Source organism: Brachyhypopomus gauderio, unplaced genomic scaffold, assembly GCF_052324685.1.
Source record: "Brachyhypopomus gauderio isolate BG-103 unplaced genomic scaffold, BGAUD_0.2 sc80, whole genome shotgun sequence".
NCBI classification, from domain to species: Eukaryota; Metazoa; Chordata; class Actinopteri; order Gymnotiformes; family Hypopomidae; genus Brachyhypopomus; species Brachyhypopomus gauderio.
In genome coordinates this window covers 1319001-1325000 of record NW_027506901.1, presented here as the reverse complement: position 1 = coordinate 1325000, position 6000 = coordinate 1319001, and the positions used below count along the sequence as shown (strand labels likewise).

The following is a 6000-nucleotide window of genomic DNA, read 5'->3' as shown; positions in this document are numbered from 1 at the left end:
CTGCGCGCCGAAGCCCCCAGATTTTTGCCGGGTCGGTGGATGGGTCAGGCCCCGAGGGGGGGACCCCCAAAGACGAGGGGAGTTGTCCCCCCGCCTCTAGCGCCCCCATGAGGCCGGCAATAAATTATTGAAAAACGGGCGTTTTTCGAGCGATACGCAGTTCGGCCACAGTGTGGAGCACATCCAAATAAATTGGAAGTGGGATAGGTAAGTAAAAAACGTCCCACTTCCAATTTATTTTTCCGATTATTATGGGATGCCTCATCAAATAGATTGCAAATGGGATGTTTTGTGATTACCTATCCCACTTCCAATCTATTTCAGCTATTATGGGATGCCTATTCAAATAGATTGCAATTGGGATGTTTTGTGATTACCTGTCCCACTTCCAATCTATTTCAGCTATTATGGGATGCCTATTCAAATAGATTGCAATTGGGATGTTTTGTGATTACCTATCCCACTTCCAATCTATTTCAGCTATTATGGGATGCCTATTCAAATAGATTGCAATTGGGATGTTTTGTGATTACCTATCCCACTTCCAATCTATTTCAGCTATTATGGGATGCCTATTCAAATAGATTGCAATTGGGATGTTTTGTGATTACCTATCCCACTTCCAATCTATTTCAGCTATTATGGGATGCCTATTCAAATAGATTGCAATTGGGATGTTTTGTGATTACCTATCCCACTTCCAATCTATTTCAGCTATTATGGGATGCCTATTCAAATAGATTGCAATTGGGATGTTTTGTGATTACCTATCCCACTTCCAATCTATTTCAGCTATTATGGGATGCCTATTCAAATAGATTGCAATTGGGATGTTTTGTGATTACCTATCCCACTTCCAATCTATTTCAGCTATTATGGGATGCCTATTCAAATAGATTGCAATTGGGATGTTTTGTGATTACCTATCCCACTTCCAATTTATTTCCATTATTATGGGATGCCTATTCAAATAGATTGCAATTGGGATGTTTTGTGATTACCTATCCCACTTCCAATCTATTTCAGCTATTATGGGATGCCTATTCAAATAGATTGCAATTGGGATGTTTTGTGATTACCTATCCCACTTCCAATCTATTTCAGCTATTATGGGATGCCTATTCAAATAGATTGCAATTGGGATGTTTTGTGATTACCTATCCCACTTCCAATCTATTTCAGCTATTATGGGATGCCTATTCAAATAGATTGCAATTGGGATGTTTTGTGATTACCGATCCCACTTCCAATCTATTTCCACTATTATGGGATGCCTATTCAAATAGATTGCAATTGGGATGTTTTGTGATTACCTATCCCACTTCCAATCTATTTCAGCTATTATGGGATGCCTATTCAAATAGATTGCAATTGGGATGTTTTGTGATTACCTATCCCACTTCCAATCTATTTCAGCTATTATGGGATGCCTATTCAAATAGATTGCAATTGGGATGTTTTGTGATTACCTATCCCACTTCCAATCTATTTCAGCTATTATGGGATGCCTATTCAAATAGATTGCAATTGGGATGTTGGCCACTACCCACCCCAGGTGGGCTTGTACAAGTTCAGGAATGTCGTAGGGGTCCGAAACTTGATAGGGGGGTAGTGTGGGACCCCCTAAACAACATATTGAAGCCTCGCCCCCTAAAAGTGGGCGTGGCCGGAAGTAGGTGTTCCCATGGGCCGATCGGCTCGAGACTTGATAGGGGGGTAGTGTGGGACCCCTAAAACAACATATTTAAGCCCCGCCCCTAAAAGTGGGCGTGACCGGAAGTAGGTGTTCCCATGGGCCGATCGGCTCAAAACTTTGCAGGGGAGTTCTATTTGGGACCACAAACAACATACTAAAAGCTCGTGTCCGTAGGTGGTCGGGAAGTTGAAAAACGAACCAGGAAGTGGAACAGGAAGTGACTTTCCCGAGGTCGTAGGGTCATGAAATTTCATGGGGGATGTCTGGGGGGGCACTGGAGCAACATACTGGAAGCACAAGTCAGTCAAATAAATTGGAATTGGGATGCCATTCAAATAAATTGGAATTGGACGATTTGTACTTACCGATCCCAATTCCAATCTATTTGAATGGGATCCCAATTCCAATTTATTTCCATCAGTCAAATAAATTGGAATTGGGATGCCATTCAAATAAATTGGAATTGGACGATTTGTACTTACCGATCCCAATTCCAATCTATTTCAATGGGATCCCATTCAAATAAATTGGAATTGGACGATTTGTACTTACCTATCCCAATTCCAATCTATTTCAATGGGACCCCATTCAAATAAATTGGAATTGGACGATTTGTACTTACCGATCCCAATTCCAATCTATTTCAATGAAACCCCATTCAAATAAATTGGAATTGGACAATTTGTACTTACCGATCCCAATTCCAATCTATTTCAATGGGACCCCATTCAAATAAATTGGAATTGGACAATTTGTACTTACCGATCCCAATTCCAATCTATTTGAATAGGATCCCAATTCCAATTTATTTCCATCAGTCAAATAAATTGGAATTGGGATGCCATTCAAATACATTGATTTCTAAGTTTTTTTTTTCTTATCACTAAAACACTTCAAAAACCATTTATCCATGCTCCCCATGTCTGGTTTATGCAAGCTGGGTGTTCAGAGTTGTCAGACTGTGGTGTCCAAAACCCCACTATTTTGATGACTTGAATAAATTGGAAGTGGGATCTCCAGATCTCAGCTTTGGAATATGATAGCACGATTCTTTTACCACTCCTCTCTAAGTTTGAGTCCTCCTAACTCACTGTGTGAGTTTGGTGAAGTTTGCAGAAAGTCAAAATTTTGCCCCAAAAAAACTAGGGTTAGGGTTAGAGTTTTTTTGAGCCAAAATTTTGACTTTCTGCAATCTTCTCCAAACTCACACAGTGAGTCAGGCACACCTAAACTTAGTGCTGAGCGTTGAAATTTTCAAGCTATGTCATTCTGAAGCTGAGATATAGAGATCCCACTTCCAATTTATTCAAGTCATCAAAATAGTGGGGTATTGGACAGTGGAATTTCAAAACTCTGACCACTCAGTTTGCATCAGACAGACATGGGGAGTATGGATAAATGGTTTTCTAAGCTTAAAATAAGTGTTTTGTAAAATAACTTATAACCTCATTTTACTGCATCCCAATTCCAATTTATTTCCATCACTTAAATAAATTGGAATTGGGATGCCATTCAAATAAATTGGAATTGGACAATTTGTACTTACCGATCCCAATTCCAATCTATTTCAATGGGACCCCATTCAAATAAATTGGAATTGGACAATTTGTACTTACCAATCCCAATTCCAATCTATTTCAATGGGACCCCATTCAAATAAATTGGAATTGGACAATTTGTACTTACCGATCCCAATTCCAATCTATTTGAATGGGATCCCAATTCCAATTTATTTATTGTCACGCGGAAGACCGGGGTTCGATTCCCCGACGGGGAGTTCTTTCTTTTTAAGCACAAGGCAGAGAAACCAGTGACCAGACAGTCTTTCCACTGGACTGCTACAGTTTGACAGCACAAATTTACAAATGGCATGAGAAGCATATTCAAAACTGGCAAGCATGAGGAGAGTAGACTCTATTTTACCACACATCCAAAAAGGGATACAACATTTTCTTCTCTACGCTGCAAGCAGGAGTCGAACCTGCGCGGGGAAACCCCATTGGATTTCAAGTCCAACGCCTTAACCTCTCGGCCATTGCAGCCCAAATGTGTAGGAGTAGAATCGAGATCAATTCCTTTGACTTCCTCAAGCTCAAGGAGGAGTGCACAGATGTCATTGATTCTGAGTTGCCAATGGCTTAAGAAGTAAATTCAAATACATGAATCTCCATAAGAGTCTACTCACTGTTAACTTCAAGCTGGTATCAACTCCAGGTGATCAGGTGTTCAAAAGCGTGGCATTCTGTGAATCAAAAGTGAGATGTGGCGTTTGATCTATTGATTGCAGATCTTTTTTATGCAACTTTCAAAATCAAGGGTACAGGTGCAAGTCACCTCACTCAGCATCACTGCATGATAAGACATACGTCCTCGTTAGTATAGTGGATAGTGTCTCCGCCTGTCACGCGGAAGACCGGGGTTCGATTCCCCGACGGGGAGTTCTTTCTTTTTAAGCACAAGGCAGAGAAACCAGTGACCAGACAGTCTTTCCACTGGACTGCTACAGTTTGACAGCACAAATTTACAAATGGCATGAGAAGCATATTCAAAACTGGCAACCATGAGGAGAGTAGACTCTATTTTACCACACATCCAAAAAGGGATACAACATTTTCTTCTCTACGCTGCAAGCAGGAGTCGAACCTGCGCGGGGAAACCCCATTGGATTTCGAGTCCAACGCCTTAACCTCTCGGCCATTGCAGCTCAAATGTGTAGGAGTAGAATCGAGATCAATTCCTTTGACTTCCTCAAGCTCAAGGAGGAGTGCACAGATGTCATTGATTCTGAGTTGCCAATGGCTTAAGAAGTAAATTCAAATACATGAATCTCCATAAGAGTCTACTCACTGTTAACTTCCAGCTGGTATCAACTCCAGGTGATCAGGTGTTCAAAAGCGTGGCATTCTGTGAATCAAAAGTGAGATGTGGCGTTTGATCTATTGATTGCAGATCTTTTTTATGCAACTTTCAAAATCAAGGGTACAGGTGCAAGTCACCTCACTCAGCATCACTGCATGATAAGACATACGTCCTCGTTAGTATAGTGGATAGTATCTCCGCCTGTCACGCGGAAGACCGGGGTTCGATTCCCCGACGGGGAGTTCTTTCTTTTTAAGCACAAGGCAGAGAAACCAGTGACCAGACAGTCTTTCCACTGGACTGCTACAGTTTGACAGCACAAATTTACAAATGGCATGAGAAGCATATTCAAAACTGGCAAGCATGAGGAGAGTAGACTCTATTTTACCACACATCCAAAAAGGGATACAACATTTTCTTCTCTACGCTGCAAGCAGGAGTCGAACCTGCGCGGGGAAACCCCATTGGATTTCGAGTCCAACGCCTTAACCTCTCGGCCATTGCAGCCCAAATGTGTAGGAGTAGAATCGAGATCAATTCCTTTGACTTCCTCAAGCTCAAGGAGGAGTGCACAGATGTCATTGATTCTGAGTTGCCAATGGCTTAAGAAGTAAATTCAAATACATGAATCTCCATAAGAGTCTACTCACTGTTAACTTCAAGCTGGTATCAACTCCAGGTGATCAGGTGTTCAAAAGCGTGGCATTCTGTGAATCAAAAGTGAGATGTGGCGTTTGATCTATTGATTGCAGATCTTTTTTATGCAACTTTCAAAATCAAGGGTACAGGTGCAAGTCACCTCACTCAGCATCACTGCATGATAAGACATACGTCCTCGTTAGTATAGTGGATAGTATCTCCGCCTGTCACGCGGAAGACCGGGGTTCGATTCCCCGACGGGGAGTTCTTTCTTTTTAAGCACAAGGCAGAGAAACCAGTGACCAGACAGTCTTTCCACTGGACTGCTACAGTTTGACAGCACAAATTTACAAATGGCATGAGAAGCATATTCAAAACTGGCAAGCATGAGGAGAGTAGACTCTATTTTACCACACATCCAAAAAGGGATATGATATTTTCTTCTCTACGCTGCAAGCAGGAGTCGAACCTGCGCGGGGAAACCCCATTGGATTTCGAGTCCAACGCCTTAACCTCTCGGCCATTGCAGCCCAAATGTGTAGGAGTAGAATCGAGATCAATTCCTTTGACTTCCTCTAGCTCAAGGAGGAGTGCACAGATGTCATTGATTCTGAGTTGCCAATGGCTTAAGAAGTAAATTCAAATACATGAATCTCCATAAGAGTCTACTCACTGTTAACTTCAAGCTGGTATCAACTCCAGGTGATCAGGTGTTCAAAAGCGTGGCATTCTGTGAATCAAAAGTGAGATGTGGCGTTTGATCTATTGATTGCAGATCTTTTTTATGCAACTTTCAAAATCAAGGG

General features: G+C 41.6%; 7 non-coding genes across 7 annotated transcripts; 3 read left to right on the top strand and 4 right to left on the bottom strand.

Moving 5' to 3' along the window:
* Window positions 1-3656: 3656 nt before the first annotated feature.
* Window positions 3657-3738, bottom strand: trnas-uga (transfer RNA serine (anticodon UGA)). Its single transcript has one exon. It is a non-coding gene; the product is annotated as a tRNA-Ser (tRNA).
* Window positions 3739-4063: 325 nt separating this feature from the next.
* On the top strand, window positions 4064-4135 carry trnad-guc (transfer RNA aspartic acid (anticodon GUC)). Its single transcript has one exon. It is a non-coding gene; the product is annotated as a tRNA-Asp (tRNA).
* A 183-nt stretch (window positions 4136-4318) lies between these two features.
* Window positions 4319-4400, bottom strand: trnas-cga (transfer RNA serine (anticodon CGA)). The gene has a single exon. It is a non-coding gene; the product is annotated as a tRNA-Ser (tRNA).
* Window positions 4401-4725: 325 nt separating this feature from the next.
* On the top strand, window positions 4726-4797 carry trnad-guc (transfer RNA aspartic acid (anticodon GUC)). The gene has a single exon. It is a non-coding gene; the product is annotated as a tRNA-Asp (tRNA).
* A 183-nt stretch (window positions 4798-4980) lies between these two features.
* trnas-cga (transfer RNA serine (anticodon CGA)) lies at window positions 4981-5062 on the bottom strand. Its single transcript has one exon. It is a non-coding gene; the product is annotated as a tRNA-Ser (tRNA).
* A 325-nt stretch (window positions 5063-5387) lies between these two features.
* Window positions 5388-5459, top strand: trnad-guc (transfer RNA aspartic acid (anticodon GUC)). The gene has a single exon. It is a non-coding gene; the product is annotated as a tRNA-Asp (tRNA).
* A 183-nt stretch (window positions 5460-5642) lies between these two features.
* Window positions 5643-5724, bottom strand: trnas-cga (transfer RNA serine (anticodon CGA)). Its single transcript has one exon. It is a non-coding gene; the product is annotated as a tRNA-Ser (tRNA).
* Between the last annotated feature and the right edge of the window lie 276 nt (window positions 5725-6000).